Source organism: Euphorbia lathyris, chromosome 10, assembly GCF_963576675.1.
Source record: "Euphorbia lathyris chromosome 10, ddEupLath1.1, whole genome shotgun sequence".
Classification (NCBI taxonomy): Eukaryota; Viridiplantae; Streptophyta; class Magnoliopsida; order Malpighiales; family Euphorbiaceae; genus Euphorbia; species Euphorbia lathyris.
The window spans coordinates 62,718,695-62,731,782 of record NC_088919.1 but is presented as its reverse complement, the minus strand read 5'-3'; positions in this window follow the sequence as shown (position 1 = coordinate 62,731,782).

Sequence of the window (13,088 nt, the reverse complement as noted above, 5' to 3'; positions counted from 1 at the left end):
ATTTATTTGTTCATGAGTTTTGCTCGTGAATAACTTATTAATTATGTTCATTTGAAAAAAAAATAGCACAAAACTACATAGTTTTAAAACGTACAAAACTAAAGTTTCACACAAAACTATGTAGTTTTATATTTTCTCATTTATAGAAATACTATTATTAAAAAAATGCTTAAAACATTATTTGTGCTCTAAACTTGTCCAAAAAACTTGATTGACTCTTTAACTTTCAAAGCGTCTCGATAGCCCATCAATTTGCATAAAATGTTCAGATAACCCTCCTCAATTTGCGTAAAATGTAAGTAATTAATCATTCAGGTGCAAAAAAGTAGGTTACATGTGGAAGGTGTGTTGCACGCACCTCAGAAAAGTAAAACAACAAAGATTGGGGTATTCGGTTCTACTATTAGAGTTAGAGAATATAAGTTCTATAGTTGAGCAAGTAAGAACTCCCTTTTTACTATGTTTTAATCTATTCTCTGAATTATGTAATAACATTTTAAGGTGTGTGCAATACATCTTTCGCATACAGCTTACTTTTTCGCAACGAAGTGAATTGATTATATATTACGCAAGTTGAGGAGCTATCTAAACATTTCATGCGAGTTGAGGATGCTATCGAGACACTTTGAAAGTTCAGGTGGGCATTCAAACTTTTTGGACAAGTTTAGGGGGGAAAATGATATATTAAACTTTAAAAAGATAATCGAACCAATCTTACTCATGATCCTGTTCATAAACATTACAATCAACATGTTCATGAACCTTTAGCTGAGCTTGTTTGTGAGCTTTTGAGTGGAGTTTCATTGTACTTAAACTTAGCTCGTCTATAATTTGAGCCGAACACGATCGAGCTGTTATCGAGTCGTTCATGAACGGCTCGACTCATTTGGAGCCCTAATTAAAGTAACCTATTGCCCTCTTGAAGTGATTACAATGATTAAAAAAGGAGGGGAGTAGTAGCCACAGATATTTATCTCTAATCTTATTCGCTCCCTCCCCCACACGTTGACAACTAGAATGAAAAAAAAAAGACAATGTCAATCTATTTGGAAAAAAATGATTGGCTTTCTAAACTTACTTAAAGTGATACACGTTATAATTTGTTCAAATCTCTTCTCTTTCTGCCACGTGGATTTAGAGGATTAATTAGACATTACGAAACATCTTTAAAATCCAGGATGATTTGAACAAGTACATGCTTTTTGATATATTAAATCAAAATAAATCCTATAACTTTCATATGTGTGGTCCTTATAATCTGCCCTTTATCTGTGTGTGTATTTGGTTCACAAGATGATCAATAATAGAATATTGAGATTTGTGGGTAAAGATCTAAAAGAAAAGCCCAAAACCGAAAGTACTTACTTACCCAACATATTCTCATTCTTATTATTTAATCATATTACTAACCTAGTTTATTTTGTCACCATTTCTTTTTATAATTGGATTAGAAAGATACCCTTGCTTCGCTTCGGGAAAGAAATAACGTGTTAATTTTTATTAAATTGAATTGTATTTTAACCACTTGAACCACGTGATTGGTAGTAGTTTAGTTATATTTCTAGTTACAATAGATATATAATAACTAAAAATACAAAAGTTTTCTACATTGACGCTTACTTAACCAAATCAATATCCGAACTTAAAAACCTCACAGTCCAGAAATTAAAAGCAGCTAACGCAAAAATAAAATTATGTAAATAATTTTATTCTCGGTTGAAGGATTGGGTTGGTTTGAGAAAACTTTTAAAGTAGCATTTTTTAATAAGATCAGAAAACTCGAAGTGATAATAATAATAATAAAAAAATTCAATTCGAGTTATAAAATTATGATAAAATTAAGGAGTGCGTTTATGTAAAAGTAAACTATTAATATTATTAGTAATGTTCATTGGATATTGCATAACCAAATAAATGAATTTGGTTATTCACCTTTACATTCTGACTTATTGCTTAGAATTTCACCTTAAAATTTTAGTAAGTTTGGATCTAATAGTGAATATTCAAAAATAAGATAAAGGCTTAGAATGCTTAACGATATGACTATTGAATTTTACACTTTTTAACATCGGTAGCCACTCAATTTTAACTAACTCCTCAAAATGACCGTTAACGACTGCAAAATGAAAATATTCAAGAATTAAAGTTGTTCAGAACGAAATTTATCATAAAATCACATTTTTTATTTTCCAAAATCACATTTTTTGGAGCTTTCTCTTTGTAAATGTTTACTTTCTCTCCTAACCACACAACACCTAAATTACCTCAAAATGAAAATTTTCAAAAGTTAAAGTTCCTTAGAATATCATTAACTCTTCGAATTATTTATTTTGATACCGTCAATGGTCGTTTTAAAGTGTTGAGTGGCTACCGGTGTTAAAAAGTGTAAAGTTCGGTGGCTATACTGTTAAGAATTGAAGTTCAGTGGCCACAATGTTAACATGGTAAAGTTCAGTGGCCATGGGTGTAATTTACCCTCTTCCAAAGCAAAAGGACGACGTCGTTTTCTTGCATGTGGGTGAGTACTATAAAAGCTCATGCTAAAGAGGATGCAATTGAGGATAACAAATTAATTGAGGATAAAATTGGAAAGTGAATGGAAGGGTGAGATGAGAATTAATTTAAAAAATGTTGGATAAAATTGGGAAGTAAGTGGAAGGGTAATATTGGAAGAAATTGAAAAAAATTTGGAATTGGTACCGTTCATGCTTTTCAATTTTATAAGTATACAAGTGGATGAGGGCAAAAGTGGAATAATTAGAAGAAATTAGTTGAGGGTAATATTGGAACAAATTGAATAAAAAAATTGAAATCACTACTGTTCATACATTTCATTTTTATAAGTATATATAATATAATATAATTTCTTCTTTATTTTATTAATCAAGTGTTTAGTTCTAGACATTAATTGTAAATTGAAGCATACTCATATTATTAATTTCTGTTATTGATAAAATCTGAGAATGGATTTAATCCGGATTGAGAGTATCACCTGAACTTCCTCCTAACGGTTTTAGGAAATACAGATAATATTTTTAACATAATAAATGGTAAAATTTTGTGCATAGAACTCAACAGTTACACCTGTTGAAACACCTTTCCACAGGATTTTGATTTGACAAAATTAATTAAGTGAAAGTAAATATTCTATAACACACTAAGTTTAAATGCTTTGATTTAGTGTTACTAATGTGTTTGTTCAATGTTGAGTTTATAATTTATCATAAGACATAAAGATCATAAGGCTCAAGCCCTATATGGAAATCAAGGCCCAAGTCAAACAAGCCAAAGATCACTCAGCCCGCGTATCTCCAAAACGTCGCCGTTAAAGTGATGAAACGCATGCTGAGTAAAGAAGGATCGAGAAGATCCACGTAGACAACTTCGGTATGAAGCTGCTGAGCTGTCTCGACAAAACGTGCAGGACAGCTACTGACCATAAGACAGCTTCCAGACAAAGTATTTCCTCATTAGGTAAAGGTCAGAAGACACAACAAGCTGTCTGGTTGACATTACCCAAAATGGTGGAACATACTGACTCACTGACCGAAGAACAGAAGACGCTGGAATCTGATTGGCTAACGAGAACTGCTGGCAGACTCAGTGAAAGCGACCTATAGCCGTTTGTCTCCAACGGTTATTTCGAAATTCGAAATAACCAGAAGCTCTCACAGCTCTCTATAAATAGTCCATTCAGAATCCACATTCTGCAGAGAACTTTGAGCAAGAGCCGCTACGCTGACCAAACGTATACAAAAGTTCTCCATCAAAAGCAAAGCAAAGTTCTTACACTACAAAGTCTATTCATTTGTGTAAAAGTCTAGAGTGATTGTTTTTCAATCATCTAAGGTGTTCTAGCAATTGTTGTTTAGGACAAAATCTTTATCATTTCTAGAAGTAGAAAGGAGAGGCTGGGTACTCGGTTTTAAGTACTCAGCGGAGAGATTAGGATTGAGTAGAAGTATAGAGGAAGGTACTCTTGTCATACTCAATTGCTGATATTGTAAAAGGTTTGAGGCTCTACCTTTAAAGAGCTCAGTAGAGGATTTGAAATCTCGGAGGTGTTCCGGGGACAGGACGTAGGCTTAGAAGAAGTCGAACCTGGATAAATCTGCTGAGTGAAGTATTTCTAAACCTTAACTCCTTATTCATATTGCTTGCTTAAAACAAACTAAAACTGACCAAGTAAAAGAGGTCAAGCTGAGTTGTGCGCTACCAACGAGAAGGTTCAGGAATAGACTCTAAGTGCTATTTCCTGACCTAAGCAACGAAGCTGTCCTAGTCACTAGTTGACTAAGCCAGTGTCTTGCTGAGTGGTAAGCGCCGCTGTTAGATAAACTTTTCTTGAAGAAAAGAAATCTGCCCAACTTATCTTAAAAAAAGGTAAAATAGTTCCTAACCCCCCCTTGGAACTATATTTGCAACCTTACAAGGGACTAACAAGTGGTATCAGAGCCTAAAAGCTCACTACTAAAGGTCTAACAACCTTGAGTTGATCCACACCATGGGCGAAAACAGCACTCGGTTTCTCCCTGGAAACCAGACAACTCAGATATTACCTGAGGGTCTGTCCATTACCAGGCCTCCCCTATTCTTCGGGTCAAACTATACCTTTTGGAAGAATAGGATGAAAAACTTCATTCAAGCTACAAACATGAGTGCCTGGCTATCTATAGTCCAAGGCCCGTTTGTACCTGTGAAAGTTGTTGCTGGCCAGTCAGTTGTTAAAGCTGAGGTTGAATGGACAGAGGATGATCTTAAGAAGCTTCAAAACCATGCTTCGGCTATTAATATGCTTCACTGTGCGCTCGATGTTGCAGAATATAACAAAATCTCAGGTTGTGAGTCGGCACAAGAGATCTGGAAAAAGCTGGAAGTCACCTACGAGGGAACAAACAAAGTAAAAGAATCCAAGGTGAATCAGCAGATGAGACTGTACGAGCTGTTCGAGATGAACAATGATGAGGGCATTTCAGACATGAACGCAAGGTTCACCAACATCATTAATGAGCTCAAGAGACTTGGGAAAATCTTCACTGAGGAAGAACAAGTCAAAAAGATACTCAGGAGTCTTCCAAAAGACTGGCAGGCAAAGAAAACAGCAGTTGAGGAAGCTCAGGATTTAACCACCTACAAATATGACGAACTCATCGGTTCATTGCTGACCCATGAGATATCAATGAAGAACTTTGAGGTGAAGGAAAAATCTGATGACAAGAACCAGAAGTCACTTGTCATGAAGGCTGACTCCACTGATGGGAGTTCAACTGATGATGAGGAGATGGCTATGTTTACAAGAAAGATGAAGAGGCTGTTCAGGAAGAACGACAAATATTCCAAAAAGCCTTACAAAAAGTTTGATAAGTATAAGGCTGACTCAAGCGACAGCAAATACAGAAAGGACAGCTCAAAGCCCATTACATGCTTTGAGTGCCACCAAGATGGCCATATTAAGTCAAACTGCCCCACGCTGAGGAAAGACAAGAAAAGTGGGAAGAAGGCAATGGTGGCTACTTGGAGTGACAGTGATGAATCTTCATCAACAGAAACTGAGGCCACCGAGTCAGCGAAGATATGCTTTATGGCTGACGAACTTGCTGAGCCATGCATTTCTGAGCATGCTGACCAATTTGATGAGTCAGATAATGAAGAGCAATCTAATGAGGTAATCTCACTCTCTCAACTCAGAAATGAAATGGGTAACGCCCTGAGTGATCTCTATACACTTGTTAAAAAGTGTAATAGGAAGATTAAAGCACTCAGCCGGCGCTGTGATGAAGTAGAAGAGGTCAAACTGAGTGACCTCAGATACCTTCTTCAAGACAACTCAGTTTTGCATGAAAATATGAAAATCATTCATGAGTCTGTCTCTGAAGTCCAGTCAGTTTCAAAGAAACTGAGGAAGGATGTCACAACCATTCAGAACCAATTAAAGGTTCCAAACAAAAACAATTTTCCACTGAGAACTCAGTATCAAGGTACACAGTACCAAGGTACTCAGCAGAGAAGAAATCCCCAGCGAAAAGTCCAATGTGATTTTTGTGGGAAGTTAGGACACACTACTAAAGTGTGCTGGCACGCTCAGCACTGGGGTGCTGACAAGTCAGTAAAAAATCCTAAACAGAAGGTCAGTTGTGACTTCTGTGGAAAGAATGGCCATACTGTCCATGTATGCCGCCATAAAATAAAATATGATGCTATACCTGTTGCACCTAACAAGTCAGGACCCAAAAAGAGTTGGGTACCTAAAAGTAACTAGTTATAATGCAGGTAAGCCTGAGATGTGCCGAGAAGTCAAAGATGTGGTATATTGACAGCGCATGCTCAAGGCATATGACGGGTGATGAAACTCAGTTCATCACGTTTGAACGTAAACGAGGAGGGAGTGTAAATTTTGGAGACAACAAGAAGGGTAAGATAGTAGGCTCAGGAACCGTCGGAGGTAACCCTACTATTGAATCTGTCTCCCTAGTCAGCGGACTCAAATATAACTTACTCAGCGTAGCTCAGCTATGTGACAATGGGAGAAAAGTTATATTTGATGCTACTGGATGTAAAATATACGAGGGTAAAACTAATGAGTTAATCTTAACTGCCCCTCGGATAGACAATGTCTTTATGCTAAACCTCGAAAAGAAGTTTTCAAAAACTGTATGCTTAGTCACAAAGGAAGAAAATTCCTGGCTATGGCACAGGAGACTTGGTCATGTAATCATGGACCTCCTGGCCAAATTAGCAAGAAAGTAATTGGTTGAGGGACTGCCTGAACTTAAATTTCAAAAAGATCAATTATGCCATGCCTGCCAAGCTGGAAAACAAACCAAGCAATCTTTTCAAAGTAAAAACATTGTCTCAACTAAGCGTCCGTTAGAAATGCTACACTTGGATCTCTTTGGTCCAGTCCAGCCGCTGAGTCTGGGTGGAAGAAGGTTTTCCTTGGTTATTGTAGATGATTTCTCTCGGTACACATGGGTTATCCTGCTGACCGGTAAGGATAAGACTTTTGAGACATTTTCAAACTTGGTTAGAAAAATTGAAAATGAGAAAGACCTAAAATTAGCTCATATCCATAGTGATAATGGTGGAGAATTCAAGAACCAAAAGTTTGTTGAATTTTGTGAAGCCATCGGCATTGACCACAATTTCTCTGCTCCTAGAACGCCTCAGCAAAATGGGGTTGTTGAAAGGAAGAACAGAACTCTGGTTGAGATTGCCAGGACAATGCTGGATGAGCATAGGCTTCCAAAGTATTTTTGGGGAGAAGCTGTCAACACAGCATGCTATATTCTGAATAGGGCTTTAGTTAGACCTATACTTAAGAAAACCCCATATGAACTTTGGAAAGAACGAAAGCCCAACATTGGATACTTTCGTGCCTTTGGCTGTAGGTGTTTTATTTTAAATACCAAAGATAGCTTAGCCAAATTTGATTCAAAAGCTGATGAGGCTATCTTTCTAGGCTACTCAACAAACAGTAAAGCATACAGAGTTTTTAATAAGAAAACTCAAGTATTAGAAGAATCTATACATGTGCAATTCGATGAAACTAACCCTGCAGGAAGATACCAGCCGCTGACAGAAGATGAACCAAACTCAGCACCTGCTGATCAAGAACCAGCTACTGAGTCCTTCATAAAACGGCTGACCAAGAGTAAGAGTGAACCTAAAATTACTTTCACTGACCTATCTACTTCTGTAGAGAATGTTGAAACACAGATAGAACAAGACACAAGTCTACCAAAGGAGATAAGAGTCCCAAGAGGGCATTCAGAAAATGCAATTCTTGACTCAGCTGGAAATACGCTGATGATAAGAAATCAACTAAGGAAGTATCTCGGCAATGTAGCTTTTGTCTCAGTACTTGAGCCGAAGAACTTTGCCGAAGCTGAGGATGATGAATTCTGGATGAATGCCATGCAAGAGGAACTCAATCAGTTCAGGAGAAATAATGTATGGGAGCTAGTGCCACATCCTAGGAGCCAAAAGACCATTGGAACGAGATGGGTCTTCAGGAACAAGCTGGATGAGCAAGGAAACATAGTCAGAAACAAGGCAAGACTTGTAGCTCAGGGCTACAGTCAGCAAGAAGGTATTGACTACGGTGAGACCTTTGCCCTAGTGGCAAGGCTAGAAGCTATTAGGATTTTATGTGCATATGCATCTTACATGAACTTTAAACTGTTTCAAATGGATGTCAAAAGTGCCTTTCTTAATGGAGTAATAGACGAGGAGGTCTATGTAAATCAGCCTCTAGGGTTTGAGGATTCTAAGTTCCCAAACCACGTTTACAAACTCAAAAAGGCTCTGTATAGACTCAAGCAAGCACCACGTGCTTGGTATGAGAGGCTGACCAACTTTTTACTGACTAGAGGTTACGTCAGGGGTCAAGCTGATACAACCTTATTCATTAAGAGAAAGGGTAAAGATACCCTGCTGGCACAAATATATGTAGATGATATTATATTCGGTGCTACTAATGAATCTATGTGCAAGGAATTTAGCAAACAAATGCAGACTGAATTCGAAATGTCAATGATGGGAGAACTCAACTTCTTCCTCGGACTTCAAATTAATCAAGGTAAGAATGGCATATTCATAAGTCAAGCTAAATATGCCAAGGAGATATTGAAGAAATATGAACTAGAACATTGTAAGCCAATATCCACTCCTATGGGCACTGACACTGTCCTTTGTGCTGATGAGAATGGTAAGTCAGTAGACAGCAAGTTATACCGAGGTATGATTGGCTCTTTACTTTACTTAACAACAAGTAGACCGGACATTCAGTTCTCAGTATGTTATTGTGCTAGATATCAAGCTAACCCTAAGGAATCCCATTACATAGCCGTAAAAAGGATCCTTAGATATTTGCAAAGCTCAGTAAATGCAGGTATGTGGTATCCAAACACTCATGACTTTACACTCATCGGATACACTGACGCTGACTATGGACAAGACAAGCTGGAAAGAAAAAGCACCTCTGGAGGATGCCAATTCCTAGGAAGTTGTCTTGTATCTTGGTTCAGCAAGAAGCATGCGTCAGTAGCCCTGTCCACAACTGAAGCTGAGTACATTGCTGCTGGAAGCTATGTTGCTCAGGTCCTTTGGATTAAGCAACAGCTTGAAGATTATGGTGTTCAAACAAAGACAATTGAAGTCAAATGCGACAACAAAAGTGCAATTGACCTCTCAAAGAACCCAGTTCAACATAGCAGGATGAAACATGTCAGCATAAGACATCATTTCATCAGAGATCATGTACTCAAGAAAGAAATCAAGCTGACTTATGTGCCAACAGATGAGCAGCTTGCTGATATCTTTACAAAGCCTCTAGCACGAGAGCAATTTAGCATACTGAGAGAAGCAATTGGTATGTTTAATCCTCTTCAGTAAATTTATGTGCATAAATGATGATTGAATGCTGAATGAATTACATGCTGAACGATTTATTGTTTGCTGAGTATGTCATTGAAACTGACTGAATATACAATACTGAGTAATCTTGCACACTGAGTAAATTAGTTTTCGAACTTGAACTAAAAACCATCCTTAATGAATGCACTGACTACTTAGAATATGAAACGTTTATATCAACAAACGCTAAGTAAAAGCACTTATTAGCATTTAATGTCACTACACGCAAAGTGACACCTGTACTGCGCATGCGCCGAATAACGTCTTAATAGTGTCATAAGTATCAGGGTTTCTGCCGATTGGACAACCCAAAGCAAAACTGGATAAAATTCAAACGGAACCCTAAACCATAAAATCTATAAATAGTAAATACTAACCCACTACCCTCGTCACATATACATTGAACCCTAAGAAAGCTTCTAAATTTTCCAAAGAGCTTCAAAACTTCAAAAATGTCTTATAACGAAAGTTATTTCTCTCCAACTCTCAAATCCTCTGACCAGGCTGGTCCTTCAACTAGCCTAATGAGAAAAATGATCAAAGTACACTCTTGGGCCAAGAATCAAGAGGTACTAAGGAGTCGATTCTTCCATCCTGATTTCATCTCTTCAGAGACTCCATTCTGTGAATGGATCAAAAACAACAAATGGATAGGTCTCTTCTCTCTTTCCGATCAAACCCATCCCACAATGGTGAGAGAGTTCTACTCCAACCTGCATGTTGATGCAGATGACTCTAACTACCTAGAGACCACAGTCAAGGGTCAAAAGATAGTGATAACCCCTGAATATCTAGCCACATTGCTAGAGATACCAAATACAGGGATTCAGTTCAGGACAACAAAGGAGCCGATACCAAAAGCCATCGCAGAAAAGATGAAGGGGTTCTGTAAACCCAGAAACTACAAGGGAGAAGTACCCAGCACCTGCATGGGAAAAAAATCAGAAGATGGCCCACTTCTTGCTGACCAACTTTATCTTCCCTAAACTCAGCTCTCCCTCATCTGCCTCTAACTTTGAACAGTGTTTCATCTGGCATATGCTGACCAACACTCCATTCAATCTACCTGTATTTCTGGTAGGAGCCTTTCAACGAAGTGGAAGGAAGCTCCGTTTAGGTTCTCTCATCACCCGGATAATACAATACCAGAACATAGAAACTGTTGATGAAATAAGTTCAACAGGAACTGCTATCACAGCATGTCTGCTGAATGGACTATCACACAGCCAACCCCTGAAAGGGTATGATGAGAATGAAACCTCTGAGGAGGAGGATCCTATGGCTGAGGGTGAGGAACCCATTGGAGAAATGGAAAATCTGACAAACCTGGATGCCATTATAGATGATGTTATGGCTGAAGCTGCACACACTGCTGAGGGTACAGAACCAACCAATGAACCTCAAACTGAGAATCCTTCTACTGTGCCATCTGAGATTGCTGAAGCTGAGAAGAAGAAGAAAAAGGGAGCCTGCTCGAAGGATATTCGTACTGTCCCGAGAAAGGTAAGGCTGATGGAAAGAAACAAGAGGAAAGCTGATCAGGACCCAGCTGAGTCAGCTGAGAAGAAACTGAGAACAGAAGCAGAATCTGTTCTTGAGCCCCACATTACCTAAGAGGGGTCTCCACACAAACAAGCCTCTGTTCCTCCAAGTGAGAAACAAGCCAAAACCCCTGCGAGTCCAAAAGAAGCTCCACTCCCACCTCAAGCTCAAAGCAACTCAGCACCTGAGGTCAACACGCCTTGTAGTCCTGTCACTACACAAGGCACTCAGTGTGAGCCCACTCCTGCCAAATATGCACATCTAGGTGCCACTGAGTCAGGACGGCGTGTCATCGCCTCAGCTAACACTCTGCTTCAAAAACAAGCCCATCCTCCACCAACTCATGCTCAGTCCTCTCATCCACCTGTCACTCACCATATTCTGCGTGAAATCCATGATTTAATCAATCACTTCTCCTCTGTCCAGCCGCAGCCACCACCACATGCTCAACTGACCAAAATGACCGAACTCATGCTGACTATGGCCAGTCACATGAATTCCTTGGAGGGTCAAATACGTGTGCTGCAGGATCAGGCCAATTCTCCTGCCCCTACCGTTGATTTGCCTACTGCTGATGCTGGCAAAACGGGGGAGAAAAGTGGCAACTAAGGAGAAGGAACTCTAAGTGAAACAAACTAGAGACTCTAAGTGAAAGAAACTAGAGACTCTAAGTTAAAGAAACTAGAGTGTTAGAAGTTAGGAAGAAGAAGTTTATTTTGTTATTTCGTTATCTTGTTTTGTAATGTTTTTCTTGTTTGTTGTTTTGTTTTAAACAATATGCCTAACTTCTGAAATACTTGCATTCGAATTTAAATTATTGATTATTCATCCATCAAATGCCAAGTATTATATAAATGCATGCTGCATATAAATGTTTGAACTTGTCAAATATAAACCATTGAACAAATGATTTACTCAGCGCTCCGTCACTATACATCACTTCCGCTGAATACCGAGTAAAATAGAATATGACCCATAAGCTGACCTATAACTGAAAACTGATTTTAGGCTTATTCAGCTAAACCTTAGAATGTTTAGAATAAAACTAAGTCAGTAATTCTATCCTTACGGGGGAGTTCACTTAATTAAAAAGGTCAACTATCATGGGGGAGCTCATACTGAGTTCCTTGCTGATTAGTTTTGCCAACATCAAAATGGGGGAGTTTGTTGAAACACCTTTCCACAGGATTTTGATTTGACAAAATTAATTAAGTGAAAGTAAATATTCTATAACACACTAAGTTTAAATGCTTTGATTTAGTGTTACTAATGTGTTTGTTCAATGTTGAGTTTATAATTTATCATAAGACATAAAGATCATAAGGCTCAAGCCCTATATGGAAATCAAGGCCCAAGTCAAACAAGCCAAAGATCACTCAGCCCGCGTATCTCCAAAACGTCGCCGTTAAAGTGATGAAACGCATGCTGAGTAAAGAAGGATCGAGAAGATCCACGTAGACAACTTCGGTATGAAGCTGCTGAGCTGTCTCGACAAAACATGCAGGACAGCTACTGACCATAAGACAGCTTCCAGACAAAGTATTTCCTCATTAGGTAAAGGTCAGAAGACACAACAAGCTGTCTGGTTGACATTACCCAAAATGGTGGAACATACTGACTCACTGACCGAAGAACAGAAGACGCTGGAATCTGATTGGCTAACGAGAACTGCTGGCAGACTCAGTGAAAGCGACCTATAGCCGTTTGTCTCCAACGGTTATTTCGAAATTCGAAATAACCAGAAGCTCTCACAGCTCTCTATAAATAGTCCATTCAGAATCCACATTCTGCAGAGAACTTTGAGCAAGAGCCGCTACGCTGACCAAACGTATACAAAAGTTCTCCATCAAAAGCAAAGCAAAGTTCTTACACTACAAAGTCTATTCATTTGTGTAAAAGTCTAGAGTGATTGTTTTTCAATCATCTAAGGTGTTCTAGCAATTGTTGTTTAGGACAAAATCTTTATCATTTCTAGAAGTAGAAAGGAGAGGCTGGGTACTCGGTTTTAAGTACTCAGCGGAGAGATTAGGATTGAGTAGAAGTATAGAGGAAGGTACTCTTGTCATACTCAATTGCTGATATTGTAAAAGGTTTGAGGCTCTACCTTTAAAGAGCTCAGTAGAGGATTTGAA